The sequence below is a fragment of the Danio rerio genome, chromosome 11 (assembly GCF_052040795.2).
Source record: "Danio rerio strain M-AB ecotype USA chromosome 11, GRCz13ab, whole genome shotgun sequence".
NCBI classification, from domain to species: domain Eukaryota; kingdom Metazoa; phylum Chordata; class Actinopteri; order Cypriniformes; family Danionidae; genus Danio; species Danio rerio.
In genome coordinates this window covers 29698970-29724536 of record NC_141031.1, presented here as the reverse complement: position 1 = coordinate 29724536, position 25567 = coordinate 29698970, and the positions used below count along the sequence as shown (strand labels likewise).

Below are 25567 nucleotides of genomic sequence, written 5' to 3'. Positions count from 1 at the left end.
ACTACATTCTTGACTAAAAAAGCCTCAAAAGTACATTCAATTGTCTGACAGCTGCAATAATAGTCAAACTGTAGAGTGTCTTCTGCTTGTTGCTGTATGTTGGCGTAGTAATACACAAGGTTGAAGGGTGACGAGGCGGTACAAGTGCGGCAGAATATCGTGGCTATCAGCCAATCAAATTCAAGAACCAGACAGAACTGCTGTATAAATAAGTGTATGAAACACTAAGAGGCATCAGAAGATGGCTAAAGATTCATATTTGGATGTAATAAGATATTTAGCATGTTAGCATTGTTGAAATCTGAAATTTGAAAATGTAATGTTACTACATTAGTAATTGATAAAAGCCAACGACACCCATTTCCAAAAGGAATTTTCTGGATGGACTGAATTGGTAAAGTGACATTGAGATTTTGATGCCAATCACAATGACTTTCTACAAGTCCTGCTGTCTCTATGATTTCAACAGCTACATTATTTAATTAGTGTTTTCTGTAATTACATCTGTGATTAATTACCCAACTATGAACCTAGCCTAAACCTACTGTATACCACCTTAATCTTAATAGTACCCCACCTCAATTACATTAAGTGATTTGCAATTCAACATGAATGCAATTAAGTGCATTGTGCCAGTATTATTATTGTCTGATAGATATAGTATATAAAGACCATACAAAAAATTATACATTGACACTGATACATTCATCACGAAAATTACCGCGTAAGTACAGTGAAATAACGGTGTACTTTTCTGTACGTATAGTGTAAGTATAAATAACGTTTACGTAGGTATAAGGGAACAAACTGTAATGCTTGGGTAATAAGGGGGTAACAACCAGATATTCAGCATGAAAAGTACCGCGTTAGTACAGTGAAATAACGTTGTACTTATCTTTAAATTGCAAAAGAACAAACCATAATGTTTGCGTAATAGGGGAGTAACAGTAAGATATTCATCATGCAAAAAAGTATATTAAGTCTACGGTGCACTTTTCTTCAAGTATTGTATACATATAAAGAATTATGCAAGGATGGTGACAACCTATTGCTATCTATCACTATAAATGATCTCCCATATGATCTGATGATAGTACTATTGTTTGATAGTAATGTATAGTGTCTGTATGGTATCTGTAAATGTTTAGTGTGTGAAATTGTTGGACAACCACTACACACACATTAAACAGGAAAATAAACATGTCTGTAGCTTACTAAAAGCCTTTATGTCTGTTCATATATTTTATATAAATGCAGAGCAGCAAGACCCATGGGATTTCATCAGCCACACACACCATCAGAGTCCTCAGTGGAAGCTGAGAAGAGCAGAAGAGGAAGCCAAGCAAGAGATGCCATAAAAAAAGGGGGAAGGAAATAATGTGTTATTTTGCTGTTTGAGTATAGGCAGGCGCAGTGGGTAGCACAATCGCCTCACAGCAAGAAGGTCGCTGGTTCGAGCCTCGGCTGGGTCAGTTGGCATTTCTGTGTGGAGTTTGCATGTTCTCCCCATGTTAGCTTGGGTTTCCTCCGGGTGCTCCCACAAGTCCAAAAATATGTGGTGACATTGGGTAAGCTAAAATTGTCCGTAGTGTATGTGTGTGAATGAGTGTTTATGGATGTTTCCCAGTGATGGGTTGCAGCTGGGTGGCAACACAGTGGCACAGTAGGTAGTGCTGTTTCCTCACATCAAGAAGGTTGCTGGTTCGAGCCTCGGCTGGGTCAGTTGGCGTTTCTGCGTGGAGTTCTCCCTGCATTCGCGTGGGTTTCCTCCAGGTGCTCCGGTTTCCCTCACAGTCCCAAAGACATGCGGTACAGGTGAATTGGGTAGACTAAATTGTCCGGAGTGAATGCGTGTGAATGGGTGTGTATGGATGTTTCCCAGAGATGGGTTGCAGCTGGAAGGGCATCCACTGCGTAAAACATATGCTGGATAAGTTGGTGGTTCATTCCACTGTGGCGACCCCAGATTAACAAAAGGACAAAGCCGAAGAGAAAATGAATGAGTATAGGCAATGATAGACAAGACAATGTTTGATTAATATGGAGTGTTTTAAAATGCTTATTTATTAAAATAAAGGTTACAAAGTAAAGAAGAAATATATTGTGTGTTTGTATTTTTATTTTACTGCCTTCAAAATTTTACATTGTAAACTAAAGGGAACAAGGGGGGAACAAATGTGGTATTTACCCTTTAACTACAGGTAACAAGAGAGGAACAAAGCTTCACTTTAATTTACAACCCTCAAATGTGGTATTTACCCTGTGAGTACAGGTAACAAGGGAGGAACAATGCTTCACTTTAATTTACAACCCTCAAATGTGGTATTTACGCTGTAAGTACAGGAAACAAGGAGGGAACAAATACTGTATTTACCCTTTAACTACAGGGAACAAAGAGGGAAGAAGCTGAACTTTAACACACTAGTGTATACTTGAACACTAAGAACAGTGTAAACTACAGCAGCAGTTTATATTGATTGAAGACCAAAATACTACATTTTTCTATAAAGCATCAGCTATACGTTCACTGAAATGCAACAGTTAGCCCCCATTTTTTATCTGCATTGAACCCTGACGGTAGGCCTATGTCATGCAAAGTTATTTGTTGATAGTGAGTTATGGAGACATTGATGGCTTTGTTGAGATCGACGAGTAAACAAGGTAAGTAGTGTATGGAAATATATTTTATATTGAATTGCAGATTTAAAATATATACAGTATACAATAAGGGTTCATAATTTCACAGGTTGTAAACCTTTTATTCATTAAACACCCCATATAAAACCCAAGCACTGAATAAGAGTACTAATGTACTCATGCAGTTGCATGTACAGTACATTTGCAGATAGCAATAGGTTGTCACCATCCTTGCATAATTCTTTATATGTATACAATACTTGAAGAAAAGTGCATCGTAGACTTAATATACTTTTTTGCATGATGAATATCTTACTGTTACTCCCCTATTACGCAAACATTATGGTTTGTTCTTTTGCAATTTAAAGATTTGTACACCGTTATTTCACTGTACTAACGTGGTACTTTTCATGCTGAATATCTGGTTGTTACCCCCTTATTACCCAAGCATTACAGTTTGTTCCCTTATACCTACGTAAACGTTATTTATACTTACACTATACGTTCAGAAAAGTACACCGTTATTTCACTGTACTTACGCGGTAATTTTCGTGATGAACATCTGGTTGTTACCCCCTTTTTACCCAAGCATTACGGTTTGTTCCCTTATACCTACACATACATTCATTATACTTACACAGTACGTACAGAAAAGTACACTGTAATTTCACTGTACTTACGCGGTACTTTGCGGGTTGTAAAAGAAAGCGTTACCGTTCTCAGTGACATTTATGATATTAAATAAGCATTTTAACGGGTGACCATGAAAGACTGCTTGTATTTTTTTATTTTACTGTTTACTGTTATTTTAATGTGCAAACAAATGTATAATAAAATACAAACTATGCATCTAGTTTAACGAACACCTACACAACTACCTAGTTTAAAAGAAACATGTTTTTTGAACACTTTATTTGTTGGTGCTCTAGATTGCCGGTTTCAAACCACTGAATTATTATTATTATTATTTTGACGCAAACATGCATTCACAAAGGTATGGACCCCCAACTCACCTCCCCAATACATGTTTTGATGTCCCTCAGGGGGGGGGATTATGTTAATTGGGGGTCTGACCACACCAAACCCCCTGTAATTCGCACCCTAACTATTCCTGTTTTGTTATTTTTAGAAGATGCAGTGATGATGCACCAACCTGCCTGATACAAATGTTTCACCCCTGTCTCTCTTTGACAACAGCAGCTCTCAGTTCATAAAGTAAAGCGTTATTTGCTGTGACACTTCATCTATTGGCCACTTAGCTCTGAGGTAATTCTCTTTCCAGCTGCTCCATACAATCTCATGCATGGATTCCTTCAGTCTAAACTGTAGGTGAAAGGATCCACGTGCAAACAAAGTTTCCTTCATTTATAAAATCGTTGCAGAAAGGTATAGCTTGGAAGGTACGTTTCAGGAAGGCCTTTAAATGTCATGTTTATTTATTGCCATAAAGAGTTTACAGGTTCTCTTCAGAAGTGATGCTGTTTTGGATTTACTGTACCAACTAAATAATCATTCTGATTGAAGGAAGCTCTTGCTAAATAACAAAGAACATAAGGGAAGAACATTACAAATACTTTCAAAATGTCAGTAAAAGTCAGACCTGAAGGATGGAATTTCATTCCATATGACATACCAGTGCATCATAACAGACATTAAAAGTCAATTTCAAACTTTCAATGTTAGATTGAGAAAGACTTGTATGAATTGAAAGAAACAAAGAAAGAGAGAGAGAGAGCTAACGTATAGGGGGCTGCTAAAAAGTGATTTGGTTGCTTAACACATTGTTAATAAAAGTTAGCATGTTTATACAATGTTTATCCCAATGCTGGCATGAACTACCATGTTTCAGACATGTTTTAGAACTGTGGTCCTGAGCTGCAGACTGTTACCGGTCCGTGGATCAATTGGTACAGGGTCGCAGATAAAATCATTAATTTTTTCAGTTTATTAATTATTTGATTATAATTATTATTTTGTTTATTTTAAAAAATCTTTTATTTAGAAAAATTACCTTATTCTCTCTGTAACATCTTGGTGACTTGAACGCCAAATTGTAACCCCCAAACAGCAAAACGAGTAAAACAACAAACGTCTTTGAAATGTTTTGTTGCGAGGGAAAAAAGGCCAAGTAAAGGACCCTCAAACTGCCAAATGGATCCGCGACCCATTTGTCAACAAATCAGGTTAATCTAGCATTTCTGTGCAAGAAAATCAACTGCAGGAGCTCACAAATGACGACGGCTATTCACATATCGTGTCTTTTCTGCGCACAAGTTCTTTATTTCCAACGGCTTGTGTGCGCATATTGGGAGCGCTTGCATCTACCGGGCACTCTCAGTTGAAAACATCCTCATAATGCCGCAAGTGCACCACGAATCACATGACAAAAACTGACCAATCAGCTTCATATTTTGTATGGAATATCCATACACATTTCAGTAGACAAATTTTTTTTAAATTTTCTCCATTAATAAAACTTGTATCAGATGTGCAGCAATGTATTGTCAGCTTGGCACCCTCTGAGAAAACGGATATGGTCGATTAGCAAGCTACTGTATGTACACCACCCCATCCTATCCCACCTCCCCGGGCCACGGACCACGGTACAATTGTCAACTGTTGACTGGTCCACAGTGATGAAAAGGTTGGGGACTACTGTTTTAGAATGATCTTATAATTGATTAGGTTGTTTACACCATAGCTAATATATTGTTAACATTAATTAACATGCTGTTAGCATGACTTAAAAGACATAAAATGTTGCTGTCATATTCACCTTATTCTTCACTTATGAGCGGGAATATTTTTGGCTCAAGACTTCCACTCTCATTCACTATAATTCATTTTTTAAAACAGCTTGTTATGCTGCTTGACATTGTAAACTGATATTTTCTTGTTATATTATTCTGCTTTGTCTGCATAATCATGTAGAGCAAGTAGTTTTACCATTTTCTGCGGTTTAATAATTCTAGTCTTTCCTCGCATAGGCAACGGAATCGGAAGTTCTAAAACAAACACAAAAACTAGTGCACTTCCACATTAAAAAATAAGGTCAATATTGTTAACATGAATTAATATGTTAATAGCATCAAATAGCATGTTGCTAGCCAGAATGAACATGTTGCTAATATGAATTAACATGTTGCTAATAATACTTCAATTATTAATAACAAATTTGTTCCTCATTGCTTTGGTTTAAACAGCCATAACCTACATATTTAATAACAACGTAATGTAAAATAACATTTTAAAAACAATTCTTGCATAAATTAAATCATTTAAAAAGACTTTATTTTTCATATGCAATAATTATTAATAGGCACATTTAAAAGATATTGAAGAAGGATTTTTTCTGACCTTTTCTGTATTTTTAATGCTTAAAGGTACTTTATAGCCTGTTCCAAAACTATTTCCAATAGTTATAATAAAAGTTCTTATCAAAAGAAAAAAACATCAATAATGCAACAGAACAAAAATAAAATATGCATTTTTATACATCTCTTCCAGGCCAAAACCAACTCTCAAATGAACTGTGAGGGTTAAATGGGGCAACATTAAAAACTTGTATTTAGAGCCAAAAGCAAATATGAAACCATAAAATGCCAGAGGAGAAGTTTAGGATCAGCATTCATATAAAGCACAGATGGCAAGATATGTTCGCTAAGAAAGGAAGGAGCAGATCTCTGGCCATATGGACGGCATACATGACTTGAGGCTTTCACTCTACCCTAATGCCTATCCTAATGTTGACGCTCCACTGGATCTTAGGTTTTGTGCTGGGGCAATTGCACATCATTTTAGATGGCAAACCATTAAGGCTTCTTGTTTATTTCAATATACTGAGCTTCAGAGGAAAGAATGGAGATGAAATCAAGAAGTTGGATGAGCTTCAGAAAGAGCCAGTCTGAGTTGTAGACATGAATCATTCCATTGTGCGCCAAGAAGACAGCGTAAGTAATCAAAGGATTCCCAAATCTATTGTGTTTGCATGACAGCGATTCCAGATCCTTATTAAGGTTTATTTGTATGCTGCAATGATGTCATCCTGCATATTAAAGGACACCTATGATGAAAATTACCTTTTATAAGCTGTTTGGACAGAACTGTGTGTCGGTATAGTATGTCCACGGTCATACTGGGATGATATAAACACAACAAATCTCTTTTTTTTCTGACATTAAAAATAGGATCCAAATCCCTCCTATTTTGAGGCCCATCACAATGAGACGTAAAAGTTCGCTTTCGCCGTCCACTGAATGGATTGACAGCCACATATTAACACGTGTCCATAATAGCGCGTAAAATCAAATCAACAAGACAGGATGCGTGCAAAGCAACTGGGATTAAAACATCTGAGCTCTGTGATCAGCGGCACCTCAAGCTTTTAAAACACTGCATGTTTTTAATTATCATGATTACCAGCGATCTAACCACCAGAGATCGCTGGTGATCATGACAGTAATAAAGACAGTAAAATCACTATGTAACTCATCACCACAGCCACATAGTGTCAGTACAATTCTAAAAGAAGATGCTTCAATCCCAATTCATGGACTTATATCAGGTTTATTTTGTACATAAAAATACAGGATGTCCATACAGCAGTGGATATTAATGTGTATCCTGTCACATTTGTCTTGCAAAAACAGTGCTAAGCTGTGTGTGTGTGTGTGTGTGTGTGTGTGTGTGTGTGTGTGTGTGTGTGTGTGTGTGTGTGTGTGTGTGTGTGTGTGTGTGTGTGTGTGTGTGTGTGTGAGTGTGTGTGAGTGCATGCATAAACTTTATAATGACATTGTGTGTGACTCATCATTGCAGAAAGGCTTGAATTAACTCCAAAACAAATACATCAAATAACTGTTGGGTAAGGTCTTACTGCAGTAAGAAATATCTGCTTCATACTTTTCACTGTGCTGCTTATGCGCGAGATGCATCAGGAAAGTCTCATTGGCTTTGACACGCATGTTGGAATAGTGGGCAGGGAAAAACCAACTCATTTGCATTAAAGGCACAGGCAACAGCTACAGTGTTCTGACAGCTTAAATTTCCAGTATACAAAAAATAAATAATCTGAGGGGTATTTTGAGCTGAAACTTTACAGACTCATTCTGGAGACACAAAAGATATATCTAAAATCCTAAAAAGGGGGTAAAATAGGTACTCTTTAACCAGTGTTAGAAATGGAGTTGTTTCTTAATTGGCAATAACTGCCAGGGTTACCGCTGGCCACCACGGTGGGCGTATGTGCGGGCCTTTGATAATGTCTCTGGGGGCCTTCTAAATGTATAGGCCCTTAGAATCGTCCAAACTTTCCCCAACCTAGCGGATCCCCTGAAGGGTGCTAAGGTTGACATTTAAAGCCATAGCTATGTGAAATTAAATACTAGGGATTTTTTATATTTCTTAAGGTAACTCATGTTCTTGGAGACTGTATTTATGTAAAAAAGGAGAAAAAAAATCTCACAAAAAAGTTATAGTCTTAAATATTATTGCACTTAAATACGGAGCCAGATCAGTCTTAGAAATAAGACGTTTATAAAAAAAAAAAAAATCATACATATACAACACAATTAAAAAATACACAAATCCAGTTTGTAAATTGAAAACACGATTCGAAGATTTGCAAATCCATTTAATAAATTCAAAACACAATTTAAAAAATATACAAATCTATTTAGTAAATTCAAAAACACAATTCAAAAATACACTAAACCAATTCGTAGATTCAAAATACAATACAAAAATACAAAAATGCAGTTCATAAATTCGAAACACTATTAAAAAATACACAAATCAAATTAGCAAATTTAAAACACGATTCAAAAATACACAAATCCAGTTAATAAAGTCAAAACACATGCAAAAATTTGCAAATCCAATTTATTTGGCGAAAATATTTATGATTTTTACTTGTGAATTCACGAATTGTATTTTTACAAGTTAGATTTTGTAAATGTGAATTGTGCTGTGCTTGTATGAATTTTATTATTTTTGAGACTGATCTGGCTCCATATTTAAACAAGTATTAATATAGTTATTTATATAGAAGAGAAGAAAAAGTATGAGAAAACCGTAAACACTTTTATAAAGGATTATAAGATTAATAAATCACAGAAAATTGAATAATTGAAGACGTAAATGTAATTGATGACCTAAAAAGTGGGTGGAGGGAGCTAAATTTTGGGGTTGAGATGAAAGGAATTGAAAACTTTAGAAACATAGAATAAAAACGTTAAAAAGAGTGTATTTGTTTGAGTGTGGACCACCACTTGAAATGAACAAAAAGATCAAATGAACAGCATTTATTTGAAGTAGTAATATCTTTACTGAAACCTTTGGTCAGTTTAATGAATTCGTTTTGAGTAGAGATATTAATTCCCTCAAAATGTTCCCGACCCTAAACTTTTAGATGTTAGCATATAAATAATTCAACTAAATCAGTTAATTTAAATGGTCATTAACCCTTGGCAAGATATATACATCAAAACATAGGGGAATTTTTGCTTCAACATCTGAAATATTTAGGGTATTTTAGCCCCAAGCCTTGGTTAATTTCTGACCTTACTATTGTTATGCATTCATTTCCAGTGTTATCAGACCTGGCACTTGGAGGCTAATGGTCAACTCCATTAATGTGGCAGTGATGTTTTGTCTTTGGACCAAATGCTGCATGAAAAAGTGCCATTTGATGTGAGCAGACAAATGGAATTTAAATATAGAACAAATTATGAGTAAGGCGAAACATTTTACTTTGAAGTGACTTAACCCCCTAAAAAAGCTTTGGAGTTGTTTATCAAAAAAAAAAAAAAAAAAAAAAACAGAATGTATTATAAATTGTAATAAATGATCTAAGAATAGCAAGAATAGTTTAAAAAAATCTTTACACTTTACAAAAAATGACAAAAAATTGTAATATTTGCAAGGAAACTATATTGAAAAATATATGAAAATATATAGAAATTCAAAAAATTGCATCCCAATTTTGTAAACACAATTATGATAAAAGACCCCTCCCAATTCTAAAGGATTTTTTTTTTAATCTTGCGGCAGAAACAAGAATCCATGCATCACTATTCAGTCATTATTGCAATTTAAGATCTCAAAACTCAGGGCTTCTTGTATACCTTGAACAGCAAAGTTGATTAAAGGAGGTCAAGCCTTCTCATATACGGCTCCTAAACTCGGGAATAGCCTTCCTGATAATGTCCGAGGCTCAGACACACTCTTGCAGTTCAAAACTAGATTAAAGACCTATCTTTTTAGTAAAGCATATGAGTGCATCACATAGCGGTATGCTACATGAATGTGCCCCACGCAGGTTTTATATCTTGTTTATTTACACTAACAGCAGCTATTCTAATTTTTCTCTTTATTCTCTATTTCCACCTGGGAATACTCATCCCAAGGCCCTCAGACTATGCAGCACTACTCATTCGATCCAAGACCAGAGACAAGATGATCTCAAGGTTTCCATAATCCTGGACCAGGTCGTATCCTGAGCAGCTGCTGTGATGGTCATGGAGGAGTGGAGACCATGAGATTCCTATACACTCCAGGGACAGACGAGTCTCGCTGACGTCCAGCTCCTCGAGCGCCTAGACTGCAGCTATGCACAAGACGTTTGCCCATAGGAGAAATGGTCGTGCCCAACTGAGCCTGGTTTCTCTAAAGGTTTTTTAATTCTTCACTTTCTCCAATTGGTGAAATTTTTTCATCGCCTCTGTCGCCACTGGTTTGCATGGTTTGGGACATGTAGAGCTGCGCATCGATGGATTTGCTCTTCAGTGTTTGGACTCTCTGTTCAGACTACTCTGGAGTAGGGATTTTTAAGCCACACTGAACTGAGCTAAACTGAACTGAACTGAACACTGAAAACTGGACTTTCAATTTACAATGATCTTCTATGTAAAGTTGCTTTGACACAATATGCATAGTAAGTAAAAGCGCTATACAAATAAAGGTGAATTGAATTGAATTTAATTATTAGATTAATAAAGTGGGGGCAAAATCTTTTATCCCACTTATCTCATTTCAACCTCATTCACATGATGCATTTTACATTTTTGCCTGAGCACATCACTTAACACTCACATTAAAGCACTTTACAGAACTCATGACCTGAAACAGTCTTTTATTCAAAGGCACAGAAGGGTAATTTGAGCTGATCTCATTAAACATCCAGCATCTGTTTGAGGTAATCAAACTGTTTGACTATTAACTGAATGATCTTGATGAAAAAGATGCTGGACTTCCATCTGGACTCTGAAGGTGTCTGTTTTTCTCTCATTAGATGGGAGGACTATCTGTTCACGGCGTCTGCTTTTGCCAGAAATTGTGTGTGCGCACGTGTGTGTGGAGGGATTATCTTCCTCTGTATTTACAGCTAATAAAAACAGCTTTACGTGCTCTCACAACCGTGTGCACACAAAACAAGTTATAATTTAAGAGTTCCAGGTAAACATATTTTTCATTTTGATTAAACAACAACAATGCAATGGATTGCTTATGTACCAGTAGGCTTTATGAAAAAGAAATGTAAATTTGAAGATTTCCGGCTATAATTTCCGGCGTTATACTTTAATATGTTGAATGAGGTTATCAGTCAGAGACGAAGAATAACATCTCTTTTATATTTATGTTTGCACATTTTACTCCAGAAAGCACAAACACTGAGTTATTTGTGTGAGTGTTTAATCGAGTTAATTAGATGATCTGTTGTTTAATTAAACAAGTTAATTGCATTTATGAAAATGAAGATGATTCAAAGACGTTATTTAATTTTGTAAGAGATTGGGAAAGCATTGGATAGATATTACAAAATGTGCCTGTCAAAGTATTATTGACATACAGTGAATAATTTATCAGTCTACAGCAATATATTTCACATTTACAAACATTATAAGACCTATTAAAACCCTTTTCTCAATACTTAACTGTCTGTCATAAACTACGCTTCAAATCTTTATGATTTCTTTTCAGTGGAACAAAGACATTTTTATATTTTTCATGTTAAAAATGCAAAGTAAAAAAATGTTTTATTAAAAACAGCACAATAAAATATCTGCTCCAATTATTTATGAACATATTGCTTTCTTATTATGGGCACTCATGAAACAAGCAACCCAGGCTCATTCTGAAAATGTACTACAACGAAAACCCTAATAAGTTGACTGAACGAATATAAATTGAGTAAACTCATTGCCTCAATTTAATTGAGTAATGAATTCTCCCAAAACTTGCATATTTAAGTTTATTATTGTTTCTCTGATAAAAAAAGACCTTGCACTAAAAGGTTGCACATATTAGAATTTTACAGTCAGAATTAGAATTAGAATCTTTGTGATTTTTAGCTTACTATACTTGAAATCTTAAGTTTATGCATGTTCATTGTATATACGTTAAATTAACTCATATTTTTAAGTGACAGGATCAAAATGCTAAATTTTAAGTAATGTTCAGTCAACTTTACTTGATTAAGTAAAGACAAGATTGTGGTTTTCAGAGTACTATATACATTTCTGGAGAGCGCCAAATATGTCCCAGGAGCTACATTTTTTGCAGTTTTTGTTTTTGTGAATCCACCAGAGGCCACTCTGAACGCTTTTTGAGATCTCGCATTCGTGCCTGCTGTTCTCGCGTAAATCCAACAGAGGCTGTTGTCGACTGACTGTCTGAATGAATGACTGACCGATCGACTGACCCACCCCACATCCCTAAAGCCAACCATTAGTGTTTTCAAAAGCACCAATTGACCCACTTCCCCAAACCCAACGGCAGTTTTTAAAAAGCAATCCTGAAAAAGAAAAGCCCTCGTCTGATTTTTACCACGTTTTCAGATTTTTCCACATTATCACCCTGTTTTTATTTGTTTATTTTATTTTTTGGTTTCTGTTTTTTTCTGTTTTGGTTTCTTACTTGCTTTCTGGAATTGTTCTTCACTGGACTCGAACCTCGTTGTCGGAGTCAACTCTACTCCACTCCGCGTCTCAAATCAACTGATGTACTGTACATGGCAAGCTAACTAGACAAACTGGTAACAGTGGGAAAGCTTTCCACACGGAGGTAAGCGGTCAGCTGGTAAGGGAATGGTGTCATACCACCCTGCAGCATTTTGTTTTTTATAAAGAGGAATTGCAGCCATACTTCTGGCTACATAATTCGCGATATCCAGAAATGTATATAGGGCTACATTTTTAGAATGAGCCTATGTTACAACCAACCAATGCAAGGCAAAGCAAGGTAAGTATCTTTTTACATGCTAACAATAAACATGCTAACAATAAGCTAAAATGAACAAACATTATTTATTTTATTATTTATAAAATGAACACACACTATTTGGTGGTGGAGGGATGCTAAAGTCATGAGATAATGCAGGTAGGTCAACTTTTGTTATTAGGGGTTTGATCTAATGCTGATAAGAAAATAGAATGTTTGGCAATGATGTATTAGAACTGCTGTAACATCTGTGCATGCTCCTCCTGAAATTTGTTTATAAAACATCACTAAATCATGCTATAAGTGTGCTAAATCATGCTAGAACGAAACATTCAAATAGCTAAATCCTAAAAAAAAAAATTACATAAAATATTATATATATTAATAAAAGTAAAGGTCTATATTATGCTCCTGAAATTTCAAATATACTAAATTAGCATACATAATAAAAGTTTAGCATAAAAGTTTAACTGCAACTGCACAAGATCTCAGTTCAGTCGATTTATAATTCCAAACATACCTTCAATTCATTGAGCGGCAGGTTTCGATTTCTTTCTTGTCTTGCCAGGAATTCCTCCACAGACTGGAAGAACTGCCGAAAGAAAAGACGACTCAGACAATCCCAAAGTAAGCCCTGATTCCTCCTGGTGCAGATGTTGCCGTGATCAACATCTGGATGCAGTTGGCTTGCTTTTACATCCTGCCATCACTGCGGATATAGATGAGTGTTATGCTTGCATAGGATATTTGTTTCTCACACCCTAATGAGCTACACATTACCGGTAACTAAATAAATGTGTTTTTCACAGTTAGGCAGGAAAGTCGAGTGATGTAACTTCTCTAGTCCACATGCAAAGCATTGTAAATTCTGGTGTTGCTGAGGACAGTGAGTACGTTTACATGGACACCCATAATCTGGTTTTAATACGATTAAGACAATATTTTAATTAAGAGTCTACCATGTAAACAGTGATTTTACCACAATGACTAGGTTTACATGGACATCAATTAAATGATTTGCCTTAATCTGAATAAGACAATAACGTGATTAAGGTGTTTACATGAGTTGCTTTTTGAATGTTCATTTCATGATCCCGTTTTACATGTTATAGCTCATAATTTGATTAACGTCATTGCTTTACCACGTTATCCACATTTCCTCTGGAGTTTTATGTAATTTCGGGTGGTTCATATTTAATTTGTCAACTTTAACTGCAGCTTGGCACATTCACTTTCATTCAGGAACATTTCATGCATGAGACTGTCCTGTCACTAAATGTGGCGAAAATCCTACATGACAGTAATACTTTGATTAAGGAGTTTACATGTCTGTTCTGCACTTCAATAATGCAACTAAAATCTGCATACTCCACATGTCTTAATTTGATTTCTGTTTAGTTTGATTATGACGTTAATTATTAATCAATTAAATTAAATTAATCAAAAATCACTATTTACATGATAGACTCTTAATCAGAGTATTGTCTTAATCATATTAAAATCGGATTATTGATGTCCATGTAAACGTACTCAATGTCGCTGTTACATTTACACCAGAGCTGAAAAGTAAGTCAACGCAGCAAATATGCCTACACTGTAAAACCCAAAGTTAAGGTAACTCAAACCATTTGAGGAAACAGATTGTAACAAACCATTCAAGTCCAAAAACTATTCCTAATGAGTACTGTAAACTTAATCCATCTGAGTAAACCACGCAATCTGAGCACAGTAAAACCTAATAAATGAAGAGAACACAAACCAACTGAGTACTGTAAAACCCAATAAGTTAAGGCAACTCAAACCATTTGAAGAAACCGATTGCAACAAACCATTTGAGTAAAAAAAAAAAACTAATCTATAGGAGTACTCTTAACTTACTCTATTTAAGTTGAAGTAATGAAGTATTGGCGAGGCAGTGGCGCAAAAGGTAGTGCTGTTGCCTCACAGCAAGAAGGTCGCTGGGTCGCTGGGTCGCTGGTTCGAACCTCGGCTCAGTTGGCGTTTCTGTGTGGAGTTTGCATGTTCTCCCTGCCTTCGCGTGGGTTTCCTCCAGGTGCTCCGGTTTCCCCCACAGTCCAAAGACATGCGGTACAGGTGAATTGGGTAGGCTAAATTGTCCGTAGTGTATGTGAATGTGTGTGTGTGTGGATGTTTCCCAGAGATGGGTTGCGGCTGGAAGGGCATGCGCTGCATAAAAACTTGCTGGATAAGTTGGCGGTTCATTCCGCTGTGGTGACCCCGGATTAATAAAGGGACTAAGCCGACAAGAAACTGAATGAATGATTGAATAATGAGGTATTTAATTTTTCAATAACTCATTACCACTCAATAACTCATTACCATCAACACTGAGTTCAAAACTCTTTTCCAATGAGTAGAAATAACTTTCAGTCAATTTTGAGTAACTACATTTATTTCATTTGATAAAGTTGGGTTTTGCAGTGTAATAGCCACTGAAAGCGACAGACGAAAGATCGCAAAGAGGTGTTTCCCGCATAATAGCGCTAATTAATTCAGCTAATCAAGAGCCCCTTCTGTGGGCCATGGGGCTTCAGCCATGCCTAGTCTTTATGTTGATCCGTCCCTGCTAATCAGTCACAAAACAACTGCAGAAAATAGCTTATTTCAGGATCTTTAGAATAAGGTAAATGTCACTCTGCACAGCGCCTCATTTTAGGATGTAATGAAAAAAAAAACATTAAAGGCTTTCCACCTATCTCATTTCACAGAGCGTCTTCATAGCAGCTAACAGGTGGAGGTATTAATCGAGTGGGTAATTGACCACTGCTTCCTTCATCCTCCCTCTCCTCCACCTCCCAGCTTAATATCATCCATCTGGCCACACGCGTACGCTCACCTTTTCATTAACTTTTCATTAAAGCTGGTTGCTACGCACAACAGTTGCCCTAAAAAAGGCTAAAATGTTGATAAGAGGTAGACAAGGTCAGCATAATTAAAATATCTTTCTGACATAAAGAACAGACCAATGATTAATAAGCAAAACAAACTCTCCATTTTCAGAGCAGTATACCTTCAAGGCATGAGTTCTCCGCTCTCTGTGGGAAAACAGAGGCTTTGTGTTTGTGTGTCTTGGCCGGTCGGCCTTGTGATTGATTATTATTTGGGTTTTATCCAGAGGTAAAGGCTGTTCGCAGGCTCTGATGGGTCTTTAATGATGAAAGCCGTGTCTGAAGGTCTGTAAGTCTGCAGCGCTGCAGTCTCTGTTGCTTTTTCCATCGCAGTCATACCTTCATTTTGGAGGTATCGTATAAAAAGGGATGTTGGAAGCAGTCTCCACCCAACAGGGCAGACTGCAAGAAAAACAATGTAGAGCATGTCCGATTTTGGTGCGCTCATAGACCAAACAGTCTTTGCTAAGCATGGCACCTTTCATTCATTTGTAGCAATGGTGGAGCATGTTTATCTGTGAAAAAGAAAAAGGCGGCTCTCTTGCATCGAGCCAACCATCACAATAGGAGATCACGGAGCGTTTTTTATATTTCTCCATGGAATTCCGCAGTCTAATATCCCAGAGCCAACGCCTCTTCTGCAGCTGCAAAGCAGAACATAGTTATTTGACCGTCAGACGCACAATGACACACTGAAATACACAGTTGTGAAGCGATGTTAGTGTACTATGGGGTGCGGTGATCGGACCCTATACTGAAAAAAAGAAGCACTGAAAGGTTTAAAACAGAGGGTTATTGTGAATTTGAAGGAGGTTTCCTGGTATGAGTGAAGATAACAGAACACTGCACTGTGGTTTGACAGCTGAACAAGCCCTTCTGATGAGAGCAAAAATTGGCTGCAAAGATACATGAGCAATTGCAACAACTGCTGTCATAACTTGGATTGTAGTCCAGGACACACAGAGCCTTGCTTGTTGTTTTCCTCGAATGAGTTCATCATTCAAACAAAATAATATCCCTGTTAAAACCTAGAGAGCTGCCTCCAGACTATAGAGTTGTTAGCAAAACTGAACTTTATGAGTAGGGATTGAGAATAGCAAAACATGTAATCCTGCCTCCTTTACGGTTCTGTTAATTTTAATTGTTTATTTATTTTTATTCACTAAGGAAATGTTTATTCAACAATGTACTTTTATCTGACAGGTTGCATGCAGTAGTCAAAATGATCCCCATTCTGTGAAAATGACCAAAAATCTGTGTTATGCTTGAACTAATTCAAATGAAACATTGCACATGGAGGTGTGGTCCTTTATGGTTCAGCCTTTTTGGTTGTTAAGTACTCACACTTTCCTATAGGCTGAACCATATACTGTAAAAGATTTGGACGTAGTATCCATGACGTAACCCAACCAGTGGAGCTACAACCGCCTGCTAGCATATTGCTTAGACAGGCTTTTCTTTAGGAGAACGCCTAATATTTTCCTACCTGTGACTCATTTGTGTTCTGACCACATGTGATTGGTTGTGTACTTTATTAATAAAGTGTTTAGTTTTTTAAGCACACTGTTGTAATACATTGAGCTGCTAAGCACTGTTCTTATGACATTTTTCTACAGGAGGAAAGTGCAAATTACTTTTATTCATACATTTTTTTTTTCGGTTTAGTCCCTTTATTAATCTAGGGTCGCCACAGCAGAATGAACCGCCAACATATCCAGCATATGTTTTATACCGCATATGCCCTTTCAGCTGCAACCCATCACTGGGAAACAACTATACACACTCATTTACACTCATACACTACAGACAGCTTTAGCTTACCTAATTCACCTGTACAGCATGCCTTTGGACTTGTGAGGGTAACCGAAGCACCCGGAGGAAACCCATGTGAACACAAGGAGAACATGCAAACTACAAACAGAAATGCCAACTGACCTAGCCGAGGCTTGACTCAGCGACCTTCTTGCTGTGAGGCGACAGCACTACCTACTGTGCCACCGGGTAGCCCCAAATTACTTTCAAATACTTAAAATATTGTCTGTGTTAGTAAATGCAAGGCTATTTATGAAATTCAGGCATAACACTGTATGACAACGCTTCAGATGACTGTTCTTATAACCTATGCAGCTAACCGATCTTTGAGATTCTGGAGTGCATTCAAGTTCTAAAGAAAATCAGAAATGATAAATAATCTTGAATGGTTTTTGAGCACAATTAAGTGCACACAGCATGTCAGATTATCTGATAATTGTAGTAAATAAATTGCAAAAGGTAACTGACCGTGCAAAGCCACATAAAACAAAACAATTCAATTCAATTCAATTCAGCTTTATTTGTATAGAGCTTTTACAATGTAGATTGTGTCAAAGCAGCTTCACATAAATGGTCATAGTAACTGGAACAGTGTAGTTCAGTTTTTAGTGTTTAAGTTCAGTTCAGTTCAGTTTAGCTCAGTTCAGTGTGATTTAATCATTACTGAGAGTTCAAACACTGAAGAGCAAATTCATCGATGCATAGCTCTACCAATCCTGAACCATGCGAGCCAGTGGCGACAGCGGAGAGGGAAAAAAAACTTCACCTGATGGGAGTGAAGAAAAAAAAACCTTGAGAGAACCAGACTCAGTTGGGCACGACCATTTTAATTTCTCCGCTGGCCAAAAGTCTTGTGCAGAGCTTCAGTCACCGAGGTGGAGGCTGGAACAAAATCATGATGTATATGCCAAGTTCAGCAGCTAATCAGCCAGAATCAAGACAGCGACCAGCGAGACCTAGCTGTCACTCACGTGGCCCTCAATTATGCAGACTTAATATAACTTACTATAAATAAAACGGATGAGTGATAAACAAAATTCACCCCCTCACAGTTGTCATGAAGGGTAATATTAGCTTTATGCACTAAAATCATCTTTTGTACCAGGCTGTAAACATGTTTTTATCAGCTGTAAAATTGGCCAATTTACCATTGCAGTCAGAAAACCTCTGGATTTCCTGAAACCAGCCCCCAAAGGCGAGTCGATGAATTGCAGTTTCAGTTACTTCCGTATTGGCTTCATGAGGGAGAGCGGGGGTTGCTGCTTGGGCTGAACATGTTTTATGGATGAGGGGAGAAAAAGTGTCAACAGTTTGCATTTCAGGCCATCCAAACATTATTGTCAAGTGCATGAACAGCCCAAACATCTGTTAAAAGGGTAGTTCACCCAAAACTGAACATTGCAAAATTTGAGTTTTTCTGATAAGGAGAGAAGATATTTTGAAAAAAGCTGGAAAAAGTTGGTATTTTTCCTTTACTGTAGATGTCATTGGATACTGTTATTCAAAAGTTCATTCTCTTGTGTTCAGTGGAAATAAGAAACTCATAAAAAGTTGAAACCGCATAAGAATGGCAAACACAATTTCATTTTAAGATGAACTATTTTTTTAAGGGCACTGTATTTTGCTGGTTGTGCTGTATTTGTCTGATACTGATCTAACTCATTTGTCGTCTTTGCTTCTGTTTGATTCACAAAAAAGGTGTCAGTTCATAGCAGTTATTCATTCTGAAAAGGTGTTTATTCTGGTTGCACAATTCTCACTTGAAAAATTGCAGACTTACAGTACTTGTGTCATTTACAGAGTAGGCTTGTTAATGGGCGAGACTGGGGTGCCATCATTGTCACTTTTTCCAGAAATGAAGGCTAATGCAACATACATGTGATGAGAGAGGAAACCTAAGAGCTGTGGGTGTGGAACAAGGCTTGTGCCATAAATGAGTGACATCGGAGAGCCGCACCAGTGTTGAGGGAGGAATGAGAGGAGAGACAAAAGTAAAAAGATATGGGATGACTAGTTCTAGCATGCTTAATGTTTCCATATGTTTGAACAGCAGTCATCTCTAAGGTTAGTTATTGTTCACTGGTTTCTGTCTCCACCTTTTACAATTTATAAACTGTTACATTGGTGTCAAAAACTGTGAGAAAAAAGAGGGATGTCATGTTTCAGAACCTTCACTGTTGAGGAGGCAGTGATGCTGGAGCAATGGACCAATTAGGATTAAAAGCTTGCTACTGTTGTCCTGGGAAGAAGAGGGCTGGCTGCCTTTCCTGAGGAGGTGCAGGTATTGCTGCAGACCACAGTCTGCTGCCATCAGCCTTGTTAGGGAGGACAGAGAGATGGCAAACAAGGATGCTCCATGCTGACAGCTTAAGCTGGATTTATGCTTTCGCCTGGCGCCGCATCGCGTACCTCCACTGACTGCGCGTGCACCTCATGAAACGGACGATGCTTTTATATTTGCCGCTTACGCCGTTGTGATATTCTTTAAAATGACAGGGGGCAAAAAGAAACTGACCGAAAAGTCAAATGGATAAACAGAAGGGTAGAAAGTTTCCGGAACTACGTCATATCATTGCTATCATTCAACATTTTTTAACTAATTATTTTTTGTATTTTTATTAATTATTTTAATGATTATATGGATTTTTATAACCATTAAATATTTTTTTAAATCAAACTTTGATGCATCACTTGCTTTTGTTCTTATCTCAGACAATTTTAAATATTAAAGTACATTAAAATATGAATGACAACAGAACATGGGTTGCTCTACAGTTATATTCGTTATTATGGCAAGAATAAAAGCAAAAAAAAAAAAATGTTTTTTTTTTTAAATTTAGCCAGCTCCACAATTTATACATTACTGTCTGGATATAGTTTCTGTCCTATACTTATGCTAAAAAGGCATTAATGGTCCAACATTCCGGACCATTACCACCAATAAAGCCTAGAAAAACAGGGCAGAACCGATAGGTTCAAATATTCCTTTTCAGTTATCAAAGAAATAATTTGTTCCTTAATTATAGTTTTGTAACTATTAAATAGTTTTAAATTTATAATTGTAATTACATCAGTGTAAAACCTATGACTGGTGGAGAAATGTAATTGTATACTTGGGTCTCCACTTTTGCCATGGCCTCTTTTGGCTTTAACAATCACATACTTTAGATTTTCCCAACTTTTTAATAAAAACTTTCCTCCTTTCCCACGGCTGTTGCAATTTCTAGCCAAAAATTATTGATCATCTGGTTATCTCTACGATAATGGATCATAAAGGTGTCTGTACAGTACCAGTTTCAGACAAAATCTCCTCAAAGTGTTTCATATTCAACTCAAATCAAATGTGGCGCCGCACAAACTGTTCGCTCGAGTCTCAAAAAAAAATCATACACTCCGCCAGCCGAAATCATGCCACATGCAACCAAAAGGAACCTCGGCAAACACATGATGTCACATTTGCAACATGCACTCAAGCCAACTAGCGCACACATCGAGTATAAACCAGGCTTTATAGATCATGGGTCCCCAATTCTGTTTCTGGAGATCTACCATCCTGCAGAGTTCAGCACCAACCCTGATCAAAAACAACTAAACCAACTAAGCACTTGGTAATTTAAGACAGGTGTGTTTGATCATGGTTGCAGCTAAGCTCTGCAGGAAGGTAAATCTCCAGGAACAGTATTGGGCACCCCTGATGTAGATGAAAAAATAGTCATCGTCCACTAGAAATAGAGAAGTCTTTCAGCTAAAAGAGGACTTGCAGCAATGTGTACAGAGATCAGACCAAGAATGTTTCTTTTTTCCTCTCTCATCCTTTGATTTGCTTTCTCTCCTCATGTCTGTCCTTTGCTCCATGGCTGCCTTAATGTCCCTACTGGAGAAGGGGGATAGGGGGAGTAGAGTCTTGAGGGCGCCCCAGCCTGAGATATATGTGATGACCGGGCCAGGGCCGAAAGCTGTGGGAATAAAACCACACCATTTTCCTCTGGCCACACTATTAACACTGAGGCCAGAGGAAGAAGTGTTAATAGGTGACACCTGTACACCACACCAATCTCAAATCCCTCAAGGGGGATCGGGACAGATAAAAGGAAGAGTTGACAACAGTAAGGCATAAGAGGACCTGGCTTGGGGCATTTTGTGTCACTGTATGGTTGCTTATGCGGCAGTTGTTCAAGAGGAACATTTAGTTTTTTAATTTAAGGTTAAGGTATGTTAAAAAAAATGTTTGCCACTTTTTCAAATTAATTTAGAATGATCTGAAACAACATGATTGTTAAGATTTTTTGGGACAACTTAATTGTTTAAGGTTCAATCCACTTATATTTGTAGAAACTAATAAGTGAACTCAATCGATTTGTGTTGGGACAACATGGATGAATATTAAAAAAATGTAACACATAAATCGATAACACTTTATTTTGATGGTCCGTTTGAGTATTAGTAGACTGTCTGCCTAATGTCTGTTGATATGCTCCTTTAACAGACATTTAATTGACTATAAGAAACTTTTCAAGTACAACTAACACTAACCCTAACCCCAACCTAAATGCCCGTTCAAACCAGAAAGCTTTTTGCTTGTGTTTTTTCGGTGACGTTTAATGCCTGGTGACTAAATAAAGGGGCGTCTATGTGATTATGCACACCAATGCGCTAAAGGCAGGAGGCGATATGAACGAAGAGCATTCCATCCATGCTTGTTCAAATCACCAGTAATGTTAACAAGTGAAGTTTCACAAACTAATTTCGAGAAGAGCAGTGAAATGATTAACCGCAGTTGGTCTCTCATCTACAATCATTAGTTTGCCAATCAGATTAATCCAAACTCATTATACTGCAAGTAGCTAAGCAAAAAAACTACTCCCTTATTTCTGTTTTCCGAAGAAACCCTCTATTCACCCCTTCTCCCCCTTTCTTCCTTTACCACGGGGTGCTCTCGACAACCACCTGATCTCGTACTCCCCTTACATGCATCGACCTGGCGGGAGCCCTAGGCTCAATTACCTCCGAGCTCAGGGTTCTTCCCGGGACAGCATGCCAAACCCGCTCATAGCATCAAGCAATATCTAAGTGTGAACTCTTGAAGCGTGTCCACTTTCTCTCTTCTTCTTCTGTGTTACAAGCAGGTGTCAGAAGCTTAAAGTTGTGTAGCACCACCCTGTGCACCAGTGGCTTTTTGCTTTTCATTAAGCCACATCTAAAAACAAGGGGTGATTTTGCATACTCTTCTGCTTGACACCAGTGTAAATCGCTTGGGCTTGAATGCTGAAAAGAGTGTCCAAGAACTCTGAAGATAAACGCAAACAAAAATCGCTGTGTATGGGCCTTAACAGTCTACTTTTAATCTAATGAGAATTAGTTGGCATGTACAGTAGATGCAATTAAAGTTTTTTTTATTTTTAATTTAAGTGGACTGAACATAAAACAATTAAGTTGTGGAAAAAAAAACTCAGGAATTGTGTTGTTTGAACTAATTTTTAAATAAGAAGTTTGAACAAAAAACTAATTTCATTTTTTTGTGTATTTACAATTTCTATTTTTGGCCTCACAAATGAATGTTGACTAGTTGACCAGTACCAGAAGAGATTATTCCTGTTATAGTAGTTCCAGTAGTTAAAGTTTCAGGTCAACAACATTTCCACCAAATGAATGAAAATTCAGTCTTACAGTACCTTGACAAAAAAAAGAAAGTTTCCAGTATTATACTATTTTGCTATTTTTTACTAAATTGTCATGAAACAGAGGTGTCCTCCCCCCACCCCTTATTGTGATGTACATCCAATTAAAACAGTTTCTGAAATTAGAATTAGGGCGATGTATGATTTCATCCTTTGGGAATGATTGCTTTGTTGGAAGGTGGGCATTGCTTCTGTAACAAAATGGAGGAAGATTCGATGCCAGTTTGTCCTCTGTTCATCTGTTATGATTCACTGTCATCACCCTCTGGTGCAGAATGTTTTCACATCCCCAAGGATGACGAGAATGAGAAGCAAAATTTTACAGACAGAATAATATCATATTTTACCCACTGTCTCCAAACATTCCATCAGATCTCTATTACATCATCACAAACACATTTAAGCCCATGGAAGTGTTTGCTGGTCTCAAAAAAAGTCCCTCGGCTGTCCTACACCAAGTGCGTTACTGGCCTAAGGAGATAAACTGATCTTGAATCTGCCCATATGGAGCAACTGCTCACAGAAGCATGTGCTGAGTGGGACTGCGGTCAACACACTCACATACACACGCACACGCCTCCTGCAGCCACCTGCTGGTCCGCTGGTCATATTGCAGCCCTGATGAATAATGGATGTCCATCTGGAGACAACTAACCACAATAACAAAACAGGCAAAACAAGTAAACCCATGCTGTACACTGTCATTCCTAATTAAAAATAAAAATACAGTTGCATCATCCCATTTCATATAGCTCAGATTTAAGAATATATTATTAAATAATCTGTATCTGCTATTGAGATGGATGGATAGGAATGCTACAGTATTATAAACCACCATGTCAATAAATCATCTATTTTTATAATAACTAATTTCTTAAAGACCCTCACATACACACTTACATAAAGGGTAAATCAATTGTAATGCTACTCATGAGAATGTTTTTATTTTTATTTTTAGCTTTGAAATTTCAAGAGTCCTTTGGCATTTTCCTGTTGTTGCTTATGCCTCATGAATGCAAAATACCAGTTACAATCCTGAGAAGGCTGGGGACTTAAAGCTTAAAAAAGAGCATGTATATGTGTCACATGATGATTTGATCCTGCTTTTCTCTTTCCTAAGTTCTTATTCCACACTTTCAGAGAGCTAAGTAGATACATACTGAGTTCAAGAGAGAAAAGGGGACAGAATGAAAGCTGAAGCGGAGTATGATCTTAACATCATTGTCTTGCTAATGGAAATGGTCACTGCTGGAAAGCGCCATGATGGTGTAGAGAAATATGGACCAGGGTTTCCTTTCAAGAAGATCTCTGTGATCCGCTTTTTTCACCATGCCCTTTTGAATTTACGTATATATTCATTTCCTTTATGTTACTGCTTTCTAAAGTACTCTACCCTGCCGAGTTCCACATTTAACCAGCCTGTTTTCTGCTATGCCAGAATGGACGGACTGAAATACAGCTCAATTCTTGTCAGCTACATGTAGTCCAAAGCCTTACAAACACCATTAAAGAGATAATTTACCTTAAAACAGAACATTTTGTCTTCTTTTCTTTTTTCTGTTGAACACAAAATATTCAAAATAAAAGCTGGAAACTGGTAACCACTGACTACAACCATAGCATTTGTTTGTTCCCCCTACCTAACAAAAGTCTTGTCATCTATCCAAGTTTTAGAAACCACAATAGTAAATTTATTTAGTTGATCAGTTGGTTTCAGATGTGGCTTAAATAAAAAGCAAAGGATCTAGATTATGCTTATTTTCCAAAATAAAATATGATCATGCCTTGATTTTTAATTATTTAATTAGGACAGTAAGGACTGACTTTGCTGAGACAAAAGTCCTGTCATTAAACAGAATTAATGTACACTATAGAATATAGTCATGCGTGGAGGATGAAGTATGAGAAGGAGTGCTATCCTGCTGAAAAATTTCTCTCTTCTGTGGTTTGTCAAGTCACTATTTGTTGCTCTTACAACTGGGACTGAGGACAAGACTTTTGTCAGGTAGTGTATGAAATTCAATATTTCTAGGTTCAGTAAAAAAACAAAAAACTCATAAAAGAAACCAATTTAGAGCAAGTAGTCAGTAGCATTTCATTTTTAGGTGAACTATCCATTTAAGCTACAATGTCATGAGCATTATGAACTAGTGTAGATATTTAACACACAAGAAAACCATACACTAGGTCTAATTAGACCCATGGAATATAATTGGATTTAGATTTGTATGTTTCGAACATGTCCCAGCATTGGCTAAATTTTTTTATAACTTATGACATTCTTCTCTAAAAATTGATGGAAATTTCCGTTATTTT

General features: G+C 37.0%; 1 protein-coding gene across 2 annotated transcripts in view; it reads right to left on the bottom strand.

The window, feature by feature from the left end:
• Positions 1–13680, bottom strand: part of fbln2 (fibulin 2) — a 246417-nt gene extending 232737 nt beyond the window's left edge. Inside the window, exon 1 of one of the 2 annotated variants that reach the window (XM_087273759.1) lies at positions 13373–13680. The gene's annotated coding sequence lies outside the window, so the exon portion shown is untranslated. The remainder of the gene's footprint in view (positions 1–13372) is intronic. The other variant, XM_087273756.1, reaches the window with a different exon arrangement.
• Positions 13681–25567: the final 11887 nt, after the last annotated feature.